A 15,219-nucleotide genomic window follows, 5' to 3' on the forward strand; every position below is an offset into this window, starting at 1 on the left:
CATCTGTGAGTTAGGCAACTGAGAAGCTTAGTTTTCTGTTGTTGTTGTTTTGTTTTTAATATACTTATTTAGTGTGTGTGTGTGTGTGTGTGTGGTGAGGGTGAATGCAGGCATGCACATGCCATGGCAGCGGTATGAGGTCAGAAGATAGCTCTGTGGAGTCAGTTCTCCATCTTTCTGTGAGTTCCAGGGATCGAACTCAAGTGCTTCTGGTTTTGCCTGCTTGTTTATATATGCACTGTGTGTGTGTGCAAGTGCCTGAGGAGGCCTGAAGGAGTCAGATCCCTGGAGCTGGAGTTGTAGGTGGTTATGAACCAGCTGATGCGGGTGCTGGGAAGTGAACTCAGGTCCTCTGCGAGAGAGAACCATGCTGGGCCACCTCTCCAGCCTCTCAAAGCTCAGCTCCCTGCTGTGCCTGTCCCACAATCTTTTTTTTTTTTTTTTTTTTTTTTTTTTTGGTTTTTTGAGACAGGGTTTCTCTGTGGTTTTGGAGCCTGTCCTGGAACTAGCTCTTGTAGACCAGGCTGGTCTCGAACTCACAGAGATCCGCCTGCCTCTGCCTCCCGAGTACTGGGATTAAAGGCGTGCGCCACTACCGCCCGGCCCACAGTCTTATAGTTGACCATCTCATGCCTAGTCAGGGATGACTGTGCACTGCCTGTATGTAACCTCACTGTAAGAGGGTGTTCACAGAAGCGGGCTGTCTTAAGCTGGATATGATTTCAACGAGACCATATCTCATGTTGGGGAAGAGAAGCCAAGAGAGTCATTACAGAGGCATCCCTGAGCAGCTGACCTGTGTTCTCCCTCCAGCCTTCTGAAAACCCATTTCTGTGTGACTTCGTAACCCATCCCTAGCAGGGTTTTAGGAATATGTCGATGCCATTGTTGATTAGGGAGTGCATTCTGTATTGGACATAAGATAAGTCATCCCTAACAGGGTTTTAGGAATATCTCGCTGCCATTGTTGATTAGGGAGTGCATTCTGTATTGGACACAGGATAAGCATGACATGGAAATCTAAATGAATATTACTTATCTAGGCTAATTCACTTCAATAATGTACTTGTTTTATCTTTATAATGAAAGGATTATCTTCTATTAGTATACATTTATATTAATAGATCACAGCTTAAAGTATATAGCTACTCAGAGAAATTAATTCACCTGTATTTACTTAACCTGCCCTTTATCTTGTTCTCTTCTCAATCATTAAAAATAGAGGTGGTCTTCCTGTGTCTTATTCTCTGAAGCTCTTAGCACTACATCTGACACACTCTGAACTTAGTCTGTGGGTCAAGTTGAATTGCAAAATCTCTTCTTGCTTTAAGAAAAAGGAGTATCTTAAATCAGATTTAGGAAGCTGGTGTTATAACTTGGGATTAGACCAACTTGCTTAGTATGCATGAGGCCCTGGATTTAGTCCCCAGAAGTGAACAAAAAAAAAATCCAGATTTTTTTAATAAATGGATATTGTAATTATTTCTAGTTTTATTGAATAATCATCTGCTTTGGATATATTTGCCTCTTAATGACTAATTTCATTCTATTGTATATTTTAGAAAATAAACTTGAAGTCCACCTACTGTATAACTGAGCTCATGTAAAATGTGAGATGGGGCTGGAGAGATGGCTCATCACTTAAGAGCACTGGACCCAAGTTCAGTTCCCAGCACCTACATCAGGTGGCTCACAACCACCTGGAACCGCAGTTCCAGTGGATCACACGCCTCAGCTTCTTAGGGCACTTGAACACAGATACACACCCATACCCAGGACTTAGAATAAAACTTTTAAAAGTTTGAGGTGGAATTTGCTTAAATACTACTAAAAATATGTGTATTTGTGCAAAATAGTTCTAGTAGTGAGGGTAGGCGACACTAGTCACTCTTTATAAAGCAGTGAATTTCCTCGATCAACCACAACACTTGCTAAGTGGCTGTCATGGTCTCCTTTCTATTGCTGTGCTAAAGGCACCACGCCTTGGTGAGGAAAGGGTTCATTTCTCTCACCCATCCCCATTACGGTCCATCACTGAGGAAAGCCAAGATAGGAATTCAAACAGGGCGGGAGCCCCAGACAGGGACTGAAGTAGTGGCTGTGGAGGAGTGCTGTGTACTGGCATGCTCTCCATGGCTTGCTCAGCCTGCTTTCTTAGACCTCCGAAGACCACCTGCGCAGGGAGTGACGCAGCCCACAGTAGGCTGGGCCTTCCTACATCAATCACCAATCCAGACAAAACGGCTCACAGGCTTGCCCGTAGGCCGTTCTGATGGCATTTTCTTAGTTGACATTCCCTAGCTAGACAAAAACAAAACACACACACACACACAAACCAATAACATGGACAGTGGTATTTTGTGGTGTCTAAAATGTTACTTTTTATTCTCTTGGTCAATTCCCTTAATAACTCAGTGGATGGGCAAAAAGAAGGAGCCAGCTAACATTTATACACCTTTGGTTGTCAAAGTCAAGTCCTGTGCTGCCTGGTTCAGTGGCCTATTTGTATCCACGAAAAATGCCTAAAAGAACTTGTATGCCTGCCAGGATGAGTGTACATACGTATCGCCAGCACAGCCTCAAAGTGCACAGCTTAACGACCGTCTCCTAAGTCAGTGCTCTCTTTCTTTCCTGTCCTGTTTCAGATCTCTAGATTTTAAGACCTGAGCAGGTGGACATGAGTTGTGGGCAAACAGTGAGCTTCTGACAAGCTCACCTGGAAGCCACGCAGCGTGGGGAAGAGAAGGCGAGGCTGGTGATACTGTTTGCTTTAACCTTCTTGCTTAGGGTTTGTTTCTAGGAGCTGAACTAGGGCCAGGAGTTATCTTTGTTTATCCAAATTTATTAAGGCTCTGCTTTTAGGAATTTTGGGGTACACTGGATTTCAGTAATATTTGGGGAACTTCTGGGTAGTGACGTTTAAAATGTGGTTGGGTGGAAAGCTTCTGAACACCACACCAGACCATGATTGGCAGAGGAGACTTTGAGGGTACAGCGCTGTCCTTGCACAAGGTTGTGATGCAGGTGACGGTACAGTGCTCTCTCTTCACTAGTTAACGAGTGGATGCAGACAGCCTCAGGTCCTGAGTATTTCTGCGTATTCCAAACATCCTCCTACGTTAACACACCATAGCAAACGTAGTGTAGCTCTCTCCAAACCTAGTCCTGTGCCACGTAGTGTGGAGGGGGTGCTTGCTCTGCGACAGTGGTTAATGTGTACTGAGACGTTTATGTCACCTTTGCAGCTTCCTTCTGTGAGAATCCCTGCCTGTCACAGTCTCTGCCAGAAGGGACAGACTCAGCAGCCCTGACCCACCCCATTACATTAGGAGTAAACCCACGGACACCAACCCTCAGATTCTCTGATGATTTGGGGGCAAGGTATAAAGGCCAGGCCAGGCCATGGACTGCAGCGACAGCCCCAGGCTCAGGGAGGGCTAAGGCAAGCGTCAGAGCAAGCCAGAGTCAGCTACAACAGCATTGCTTTGTAGAGTTTCTTAGCTATAGCTAGAGAGGTCAGAGTTTTCGGGGAGAAGACATTAGGCATGCTTTTAAAGGACAAAATTAGTCGGATCAGAGAACAAAGATGAAGATGAATGAATTAGAATGCAGCTGTGGTGTGAAAGACCATTCTCTCCCAACCCTGGTGCCGGGAAGCCCAGCTAGACTTTGCTTCTTGCTAGTAGAGGTCTGTGGACTCGCTGGCTTTATCTTTACAGTCCTCTCATTGTTTTAATTTCAGTTACTTGGAGCCAGGTTTGATTCCTAGCAACCAGCTGTCTCTGGTGAAGGGACAGCCCCGTCTCCTGGCCGCCAGTGCTTTCAGCTCAGCACTGCTCTCTCCTGTCAGGAAAGAGACACCCTGCTGCTGTTTGCTGGCCTTCCAGGAGCGTTGTAGAGAAGCAGGATGGCATGAGGGCCACCTGCAGCACTAGGAACTGACAAGTCACTGTGTGCTTTTGACACGCAGGGTAAGGGCTCACTACTTACTCCTCGCCGTCTCAGCGGAACCTCTCTTCTCCACTGTGCACATTGTGCATACCATACAACACCCCAGTGATGGGAATGCTGTGGAAACACTGATGAGGGCCACTGTCTGCCTTGGACTTTGCACCTTCACATGGTGCCTAAGAGTCCCAGCATTCTTTAGTTGATGCCTGCCATGCACACAGTGTGATCTGAACACCTCGCGCCTCTGAGCCCAGTGTTCAGAAACATGCCTGTGCCCTTTGCCACACTTTCTGTGCTTTCCTCTGCCCTCGGGTCCAGCTAGAATTGTTTGAAGTGTATCAGGGACAGCAAATCATTAGTTTTTCCTTGGACAAAAGAAAGAATTGAAGGAAGGGAGGGAGGGAAGAAAAGAAAGGGAAAACCCGAACTTGGTTCAGCCTCATTCACAAAATGGTGACGTTTAGAAAGGGCCTCCTGAGCTGGAATGACCTGCCATCTGGTTACTCCAAACTGCTGTGCTTCGGGCCAGCATCCACTCCCAGACTGTCACAAAAATGCTCTCCGGGGAAAACCAGCAGAGCAGTACAATCAGATTTGTGCAGATTTAAGTGCATTAACGCGGGGCTCCTGAAGGCCCGTCCTGCGCAGGGGTAGCATGCACTAGGAAAGGGCCAGTCCCACAAATCATACCTAAAACCAGCAAGGAGAAATAAATTTTAAAAGGCCCCAGCAGAGGACATGGATAGAAACTGACAACTATCCAAACACCGCGTTAAGGACAAGACGGCTCAGGGGGTGAACTCACTGGTCTTCGAGCCTCACAACCCGATTGCTAACCCTCAATCGACCTGGTAGGAGAGAAGTGACTTAGACAGATTCCCCTCTGACCTCCACACTCATGCTGCGGCACAGACATGTGCGCACACACGTAAATAAATATAATAAAAATGTTTAAAACACTGTTTAGAAATGCCTTCATTCATAAAATATCGCTTCTCCTGACAGGCCTATCATTACCATTTCGTTGCTCTTTTCTGTGTCGTTAGAAGCAAGAATAATATTTCGAACACTGGGAAGTCACGCAGAAGTAAGAGAAAATGATGTTTTTGGCATGCTTTGTTCTCTACCGTATTATGTCCTTGTCTTTTCTGGTACAATAGTAGGATTTATTTTCTAAACATTCCTGCTTTGCAGAATGAGTCACTGTGGATGTTGGGGACCAGATGAGTCATCCATCCATCATCCTCCTTCCTCCCTTCCTTCAGCCATTGTCCTTGTTTTCATCTTTCTTTTGCACACTGATCATCATACTAAAAGGGACACTAGGTGTTCTTCTATTTAAAGCACCTTCGCTTCAGTTATGATATTTGGATCCTAAGTAATAAGGTGCAGTTGCTATTAACCTCGTCGTGGCTCAGATTCTGTGAAAAACATTTATCTGGAGACTTGAGTCGTGTGCAGCCTCCCCCTGCATCAGCCAGGTGCCTTCCAAATAGGAGATCAGTTTAGGAAGGAAAGGTAGGAGAGAATGCGTGCTGGCTATGCTGATGAATCTGTTTCCTCTTTGCTTGGTGTTGCAGTAAATGCCGACTTAAAAAGTTGTTCTTCAAATATGGAGGCTCTTAAAGATCTAAGATATTTTATTTATTATGTTAATTTGGGGGACACAATTGTTTATTCTTTGTATTCTTTTCAAGGTGAATAAATGTCGGTAGTAGAGAAAAAACACTACTTTTAGCTGGACTATGATTGGGCTGGGGTTGCCACCTACGCAGGGGCATTGACCATAGACTCAAGAACTGACCTGGCCACTGTGATGGCGCTGGTGTGTTGAGTGATTGTCACTGAGGAGGCTCTCTTGTGATACAGCTTCCCTTCCAGTAGAAGATTCCTCCAAGGCCTCATGGCTTACTTTAATTCTCATTGGCTGATCCTATGGCTTATTATTTGATGCAAGCCATGCAGCACAAAGCATCCCAGTCATTATGCATTTAACAGCCATTGCTCGGAAGCTGCTGTCCATCCAATGCAATCATCATGAATCCCTTCATTTCTCCCATCCTGCCTATGTCAATACAGGGAACTATGGGCCGAGTAGAAATCTAGGTGTATTGCTCATTATTCCCAAAAGGAGAACTCATAGAAATAATTTGTCTCCTCCATCTAAAGTGCCCTAGAATTGACTCCCACATAGTATCGTTTGATTGCACCCCTGCTCATATATACCACTAGCCCAGTGCCTACCAAAATATTTGTGCATCATTAGCTTTCAATACTTGAAATCAGTTCAGTGCTTGGAAAACTGAGTGTGATTCCATGTGGAGGTTTGGATAGAGTGTTTCAAAGAGTTTTAGATGTGCTTTGCCATTTTTAGTGCAGAGACGGTGAATTTTATTACCATTCCCAACATCCCACCCCAACACTGCATTGGGTGGTTTCTCTGATCAGTGTGCTGCCAACAGGAAGGACTCTGTGAAGTCAGGAGACTCTATGTTTCCTTTCAAAGTCAACATCTCACAGTGTTATGTTGGTAAGAAACAATTGACTCCTGGCAGTTTCCCACGGCTCAGTCTGAAGAGCTTCGGGCTTGACCTCCAGCCTGAATCGCACAATCATTGATTAGCGAGTATCGGTGAGGCTGATTCCTTAATGGCTGAGCCTTGGTTTGCTAAATCAGAATAACACATGCTGTGTGGAATTGATGTGATGGTTAGCAATTACATATAGAAATACTGGGTCTGGCCTGGCGGTGGTGGAGCACGCCTTTCATCCCAGCACTTGGGAGGCAGAGGTGGACAGATGTCTGTGAGTTTGAGGCCAGCCTGCTTTACAGAGCAAGTTCCAGGAGAGCCAGGGCTACACAAGGAAACTCTTTCACAAAACAAAACAAACATAAAAGAAATACTGGGTCTGGAAGTATTAAACATTCAAGAAATAGTTAATAATAGACTGCTGTTACCAACCTAAAATAACGTAGAGAGTTTCTTTGCTTTTCCTCTGGCAATTTCTGCATATATGGCAAAGAGGATGGTTGCTATGGTAGAGAGAAATGGGAAATGTTTGTTTGGCAAGCATGATTTTAAAAACCCAAAGCTTTAAAGGCCTTCCAATCCTGTATGCTCTGGTATGTCCTAGTAAGGTCACAGATAAAGTTTGATAGATTCAGTAGAGGATCTAAATAGAAAATGTACTGAAGCAAACCAGGAACAGAGTTTAAAAAAATCAAAAGTCCAGAGTAAAAACATTCTGGACTTTTGGCAGAGGTATTGGACTGACTGGATCTCCATGATTCTTTGAGTTATTAATAGTGACTCTTTTTGCCGTATTTTAAGTCCATATATATTTATATGTTGCCATGCAGTATTGGTATGGGGAGACATCCAAGGCTTGACAGTCTTTGGAAAACTGTATAATTCTGGGAGAGAACAGGGAGGTGTCACTCTGTCCTCTGTGACTTACCTACCAGCATGCATTCAGCAAGTGCTCCGGGGACGATGGGCACTGCTGCAGTCCCTGGAACACGGCTTCATCCACTTGGCCAGGAACCGTGATGAAGTCACGAGTTGTGCAGCAGTAGTGTCTCGGAGCTATTTATGACCAGTGTAACAGTGAAGGCCTATATTAGAAGGCTGTGTTTACATGCCGTGCAGCAGACTGTGTCCGTGAATCATTCCCACGGTAACGTTCCGTCAAACTGATCAACCAAGTCAGGGAAATCTGAGCAGTCAGTGTCAATGCTGTGATTAATGCCTCTCCAAGTTAGCTCTACCTTGCTGGCTTCCCGCTTCTTAGTGTAAACTGACTCTCATACCCCGCCATGCAGCCTCCCTTCCCTGGCCATCATGCTACACCTACATTATATCCCCTCCACACAAAACATCAGGTAAGCAACAAAAAGTCCGAGAACAGAGCCCCTGTGTGCGTAATTTAAAAAGCGTATTTTTAGCACACGTTTATTGTCTCATTGTCATTACTCCATTATGTGGCTTCAATTAGTGACCCTGCTGATTCATTTGTATCGCGATCAGCAAAACCCTTTCATTTGTCCATTTAGAGGGACTTGGGGTTTTAGTTAGTTATCCCTTCCTGAGCGCCTGAAGGTCAGATTATTACCTTTTGTTTCATTCTGTAGTTAATCTCCTCATTAAGAGTGATAGAAAATGAATAATTAAATATGTGCCATTTTCATATTTCAGGTAATGAGAGGCCTTCAGATCCCAGAGGACACCACAAGAGGAGAAGTCAAGAAAGTGTGGAAGACCCTGTCTCCAGCAACCATGTGAGTCTCAATCCAATTATGGGTGGAAAAGCTTCCGCTAATGTACTTCCCCTAAACTGAAGCCAGATTAAAATACTACTTACAGGGCTGGGCTCTGAATCTCACAGACTGCTGTGACCAAGACACCCAACAGACCGAACTCAGCAGGAAGCTGTACTTACATTCTTAGTTTCAGAGAGACCTCCGTCTGTCTTGGTGGAGAAGGTGTGGGGACAGGAGTGTAAAGTGGATGTTCACACTGTGGTAGATGAGGAAGCAGAGGCAACTAGACCAGAACGGGAGATGAATACAGCCTCAAAGTCCTGTCCTGAAGGACCTACTCTTCCATCTAGGCCCCGTCTCCTAAAGCAATGGTTCTCAACTTAACGTGTTATGATCCCCTTGGGGATCAGATATCGTGCATATCAGATATTTACATTATGATTCATAACAGTAGCAAAAATGACAGTTATGAAGTAGCAATGAAATAATGTTTATGGTTGGAACTGTATTCAAGGGTTGCAACATTAGGAAGGTTGAAAACCACTGTCCTAAAGGCGCAAATAGTACCAAAATCTGGGAACCAAGTACTGAAAATATGAGCTTTCGGTGGGGGTCATTTTGTATTCAAACCATAACAGCAGGGAACCTTTGACATACAGGTTCTCTCAGTTGGGGGTGTGATAACTATATCCAGACGTGTCTCAAGCATTAAGTGCAGGATGAGTGGAGAGTACATGCTGTGACAGCACCTGATGGCTAGCCATAGAAGAGCTTCGTGGTGACACAGACAAAGGGACTGAGTGGTGTCAGCCTCCACCAAGCATCCACTTAGAGGGTACAAGTCTCCTTTGGTTCACTGGGCCAAGTAAGGGTGAATTGTATTAGGCCCTGGATAAGAACCCATGTCTCTAGGGTGTGAGGAAATCCAACTTCAACTAAAACCTTTCAGTTATGATCAGGGAATCTTTTGGAAGGCTGAAGCTATAAAAAATAGAAAGATGATGGACGTGACCCACAAGGCCACAGCTGTGGAGGGAGGCAAAGCCACCCACAACAGCCTCCAGGCTACAGTCTGAATTCCTGCCACACTGCCAGACACCATCCACCACCCCAGCCCTTCCTTTGCTTGTTGTTGTTATGAAAGCCCACTCAGCTCAGACCACCCCAGTGCCCTGCCTCTGGCTCCTGTCTCATCTCATTGGTTTTCTTTGAGGGATCTTAAGCTGATCCCAACTAAGAGTATTCTCAGCCCTACTGAGGAAGCCCTGGTCCTACTAGGAAACATTGAGGTGTCTTATTGGTTCCTTTGATTTGTTTACTCAAGACACAGAAAGTTCCCTAAAGGAAGAGCAAGTCTCAGCTGAGTCTAGAAGATTCAAGATTTGACTGACAAAGACAAGCAGCGGGTGCTTTAGGTAAGGAAGCAGTGTAGAGTCTCAAATATGGTACAGAAACTAGCCCCATAGGGGAGTGATGATGGCTAGGAGGACTCAGACTGGCCAGCAGGAAAAGGTCTAGGAGCTGGACCAAGGTCCTGGGATTTATCCTGATGTCAGTAATGTCAGTGTGCATTGCTATGGTTGTAGGAGTGGTTAGATAATTTGACAGGAAGAAGAGGGGAGCAAAGCTTGTGGTAATGCAGCCCCGGAATGAAAAGGGAAATAAGATGCATGCGACCGGATCATTGATTATATGAAAAGGGGTGGCAATTACTGCTCAGAAGTGAATCTTAAAATTTGCTGTATAGTTCGTTATTTTACTTTAAGTGGTCAACCTTAGTTAGACTCTTGTAGGGAGAATATGTTGTTCCTTTACATGAGGGTCTAGGAAACAGCATCTCTAAACTGCTCCTGCAAGAATGCGTGTCACAGGGGAAGAGCATGGGAGCGTGCACATGGATGTGTGTGTGTCAGAGGAGCGGGCACATGGATGGGTGCTCAGCCACACAAGCAGTCTCGTGGCAACCTCATTTCATCTATGGATGGAAATATTTTCTAGTCTTTGAAAAGCATTGGATGACAGAATGGGAAAATTGTATGATTTTTAATTGAATGATGCATAGCACTGTTAGAAAACCAAACCTGGACATTGTGTCATGTTCTGGAGGAATGAACAGGACAGAAAAATAAAGCCTCCGCCCAGAATCAAATGTGTCTTAGTCACTGCTAGAAGGTAGGGCTTGGACTCACAAGAGTCCTGGATAACTGTTTGATGGCCAAAATAGGAGTGGTGCTGTCAAGAACTGTTTAGTTGGATACATGCATTGCATTCCTCCTTGTGTAATTGGAGGCTGTTCATTCAAGCCGCCTCAGACTCGAAATAATCACACAGAAACTATATTATTCACAATACTGTTTGGCCAATAGCCTAAGCGTATTGCTAGCTAGCTCTTATATCTTAAATTAACCCATCTCTATTAATCTGTGCATCAGCACAAGGTTGTGGCCTTCTGGCAAAGTTTGGCTCTGGCGGAGGCATCTGTCTCCTGCAGTGGCTACATGGCTTCTCCCTGACTCTCCCTACATGTTCTCTCTCTCTCTCTCTCTCTCTCTCTCTCTCTCTCTCTCTCTCTCTCTCTCTCTCCATCTCTGTTTAGATTTCCCACCTGGCTTTACTCTGTTAAACCATTGGCTGAAAGCAGCTTTATTCATTAGCCAATAAAAGCAACACATAGACAGAAGGACTTCCCACACCCTTTCCCCTTTTCTGTTTAAATAGAAAGGAAGGTTTTAACTTTAACATAGTAAAATTACATATAACAAAACTGGTATCAGGCAAGAATTATAGTTACATTATTTAGTCCATTTACATTTGGCAAATTAAGGAAAATACTCTTATCATTTATCTTATCTTTGTGAGTCTAAAATTTTATATCTATCTTTTATAATTATAGCTCTTTTTCTTTAACTCCATCAAAGACTCCAGAAGGATATAATATTACCTAAGTAAACAGGAAGTGCATTGTAGGCAACTTCCAAAACTCTAGAATTGACAGAGACATCTTACTGCCTGGACAGTCACCCAGAGTTCTTCTGTAATGTTGCGGGCACCATCTTTAGCCTACAGGCCATAGTATCTGGCAGACTTTTCCATGAAGGAGGAAATTTCGAAGACTATTTCACCTATATTGGTAGTTTGTCAGTCACTTTCTTCTGTGTCATGCAGAGTGTCTGGCAGACTCTTTCATGAGGCAGGAACCCCAAAGGACAGTATCACCTTTAAGCAAGTTCAGCAGTCATTTCTCTATGGGTCCTGCACTTCCAGTTCATATAGCATAATATCAAGCAGTCCAGGCAAGAGCAGTTTCTTGCCCAAATGGCTAACAAATTTCTTACGGAGCCTCTTCAGTGCCCACCATCTCTTGAAGTAGATTGGTGCTGTCAGGAACAGATGTGTCTCATTGTCATGAAAACTTCTAAGTTCTTAAAACATTTGAAATGCCATATTCTGAAGGTCTCTGAAAGTTTTGAAAAATACCTATCTAACTGAAATATATCTCTATTTTTCTAGAAAACCTAACTAACATGACTACAAGCTTGATTATTATTGATGATCTATTAACCTGTATTTCTTAATTATACATTACATTTATAAATGAGCTGCCCAAACAATACCTTAATCAAGAGCAGAAATATATATATAACAAAGTTGATCTAAAATTTGTATCAGCAGAACAAGATCTGTACCAATGCAAAGTATTAATATCTATAGCATATCCCCCTTTAAATGTAAACAAACATCTATAAACAACCATTTAGGGAATTTGGTCATTGTTGTCTAGACTAGTTTCTGCTGATTGGGGGCGCTATTAATCAGGTCAGTCATGGGGTATCCTGTGTGGTAGATCCATATTAGCCAGCAGTCCTAAAGCTGTCATGGATGTTGGATCATCTGGGCCATTGTTTTAGGGGTTCTTGTTTGACCAAACCACATTAGTCTGGATGGAACCCACAGGTTCCCACACAATCCTTACTGCAAGCATTACATTCATCTGTAGAACTCACTGTAAAGTAAGCCTTGTGTCCATGACCTCTTCACTCAGAGTGTGAGTGGGAAGGAAAAGAGGTACCTCTGGGAAAGCACAGTCTTCAGACAGCCCCAGTAGTGTGAAGGTTGAGCGAATCCCTTGCAGAAGGATCAGCAAACGTTGTTCTCTGGTTCATCGTGTGGAGACAGCGAGCCTACACAGGGAGTCCAGCACTCCCTGCCTCCTAGGAATCCCTTCTCCATCTTTGAGGGAGCCCTCCCTCCCCACCACAGAAGCTTCAATTCTGTTCTCCCTGTTACCATGGTTTCATGTATTGAAGGCCTGGATCCCTGGCTAGGGTCGCTTGGGCAGGTTATGGAAGCATAAGAGGTGGGACCTAACTGTAGGAAATCGGTCACTGAAATTGTATCTTGCCTTGCTGCCTTGTTTCTCTGTCTCTATCTCTCTGTCTCTCCCCGTCCCCTTGGCTACCATTAGGTGAACAACTCTGATTTAGCACACTCTTCTGCTCTGACGTCCTGCCCTGGACTGAGACCATGAGCCCAAATAAATATTTTCTCCTTTAACTAGTTTCTCTCTTGTATTTTCACAACAAAAGGCTACAGAACACACCTTTCATCGCGCTTCTCCATCTCTGCATAAAGCTGTAAGAGACGTAGTCAAGACACAGTCCCTTCCTTCTCTCCCCACTCTTGTCCTTTCTCAGTCACCGCCTTTCACCCACGAGAAATTGTCTCCACTTCAGGCAGAGGAATGCTAGGTCCTGCTTCCTGTGCCCCAGACTGCAGCCTTTTCTCATAGGGATACTTCTCCCCCATTCTGAGAAGGGATGCCCCCAAAGCCAGCTATTCTCCTGCAGGCACACATGTTATTTCTCCCCCATTCTGAGGACACCGGGAAGTCATTAGGAGACACTGTGGGGCTTAACTTGGAGAAGGCTGACAGATGCCCTGTAAAATGTGCATAAAGTGAGGACATGTGCCACCGAGAGTCTCAAAAGGCTGTAAAGTTTTAGCACAAGCCAATAAAGTACTCAAGCAGTGTGGTTTTCATTGGACTCTTGTTTCATTAAGCACAGACCACTTAAGAGGTCTGTCTGCATGTCCAGCTTGATGAGACTTCCGTTTTGAAATTAGATCAGAGACGACAATAGGTAGTAAGTTTCCCAAGCTTGGTTCTGCCCTTCATGTAATATTCATGTCAACTCTTCCTGCAGACGTTTAGCATCTTAGAATTAGTTAGATTCAGTTGATTTTATGACAACTTCAGTTTTTAATGCTTTGGCCATCAGACTCATCCTCTGACATCATCAGATCTCTACTGTGTATTCCCTGGGCGGCCGTTAGCAACGGAGCCAGCAGGATCTTATTATTTTCTTATTTCATTTTTCTCTCCCCCAGTGTTTCTTAATTTATGGTTCTAACTTCACGATATTCTAGGGTTGACTTTTATTGGATTTTGCATCAAGACAAAGGTACTTCTTTCTTCAGTTGTTTGTGCCAACGTTGTGTTAGATGTGGAACAAATCCCGGGAAATAAAATGATGTTTTTCATTTTCTGATCATATCTCTACTCCCTATCCCCCCCCCACACACACACACAAACACCTTCTTTTGAGACTGGGTCTCGTATATATGTATAGTTGAGTATGGCCTTGAACTTCTGATCCTCCTGCCTCTACCTCTTGAGTGTGAGGATTCCAGGCATGAGCCAGCCACCTGTTTTATGCAGTGCCGAGGAGAGAAACCACAGCTTTTATATGCCAGACAGGATCTCTAACAGAGAGCTACATCCCTAGCTCTGGGCCTCCCTGGTGTCCATGGTAACAAAGCCCACTTCAGTTATCAGAGAAGGTCACATGGTTCGAAAGAGGCCAGCCAGTTCGAATCCTCCTCCAGAATTTTCCTCCCAGGTCAGCTGAAAGGCTGTTGCTTGTGGAAAGGCTAGCCTTCTATTGTCCTCTTTCCCCAGCTTCTCACTAGGACTCCTGAACTCAAACAGAACAAAGCAATAGGCAAAGAGAAGCACAGATGAGAGATCATTAAATTGAATTCCAAAGCAGCAGTTCCATCCTCAGGCAGCCCCGGACCAGTCCTCTGTGGCTTTGCCTATGGATGGGGTATAGGAGATTTTAAATTTTTATACCTACTTAAATGACTTTGAGTCATTAATTACCATTATTTGCTAATAACTCCACATTGTCACAGAAGTCAATCATGTGAATATAAGTGCTTCTCATGGTAAAGTACTTACTTACCTGTGATGGAGCTGCTTGGAAAATTCTTAAACTGAATGCACTGAGGTTTGGGGTTCCCTGGTTAATTTCCTTGAGGCAATTCTTGGTTATACCCAGTACCCTGATTCCTTGTTCACAGTTACAGGAAGTAACTGCCTTCATAGACTTCATTATTAATTCATGTTAATGAAAGCTCTGAAGTTCTGATTGGTGAATGCTCAGGTCCTATGTCATCTGTCAAGATGCTATGATTCTATCAAGAGGCTGGGATTTTGGTGGGGATCAGTCTTACCCATCTCTATGGACGATTGTGTTGCTCTTCCAGGCTGATCTCTGGGACAAGGCCATCATACACTCTGCCAGAAGCAAGGAGAGGAGGCTCTTCTCTCCCCTTCTCTGGATCCTCTGATAGAAGGCAGACCAAAGGGCCCAAATTTAAGAGGGCAAACTGGTTCAGGATTTTATCAACTTCTCAGAAGAATCAAAAGACACTGAGCCAAATTCAGAGGGTGAGGGAAGGTAACAAAAATACCTGACAAAAGCAGCTTAAAGAAAGAAGAGGGGTTTATTTAGGTCCACAGCTGGAGGGGACAGCCATCATGGCAGGAAAGTCATGAGAGGAGCTTTGAAGCAGCTGGTCACATTGTATCCATATTCAGGAAGGGGTGGGGCTGGTGCTCAGCTGGTCACATTGTATCCACACTCAGGAATGGGCGGGGCTGGTGCGCAGCTAGTCACATTGTATCCACACTCAGGAAGCGGTGGGGCTGGTGCTCAGGTGGC

The 15,219-nt window shown here is 44.4% G+C and overlaps 1 protein-coding gene across 3 annotated transcripts in view; it reads left to right on the plus strand.

Moving 5' to 3' along the window:
* Pced1b (PC-esterase domain containing 1B) overlaps window positions 1-15,219 on the plus strand; it is a 147,509-nt gene that overhangs the window by 21,093 nt on the left and 111,197 nt on the right. For all 3 annotated transcript variants that reach the window (XM_057792562.1, XM_057792564.1, XM_057792563.1), the window contains exon 2: window positions 8,148-8,230. The gene's annotated coding sequence lies outside the window, so the exon portion shown is untranslated. The remainder of the gene's footprint in view (window positions 1-8,147; window positions 8,231-15,219) is intronic.

Source organism: Chionomys nivalis, chromosome 17, assembly GCF_950005125.1.
Source record: "Chionomys nivalis chromosome 17, mChiNiv1.1, whole genome shotgun sequence".
In the NCBI taxonomy this organism is placed as follows: Eukaryota; Metazoa; Chordata; class Mammalia; order Rodentia; family Cricetidae; genus Chionomys; species Chionomys nivalis.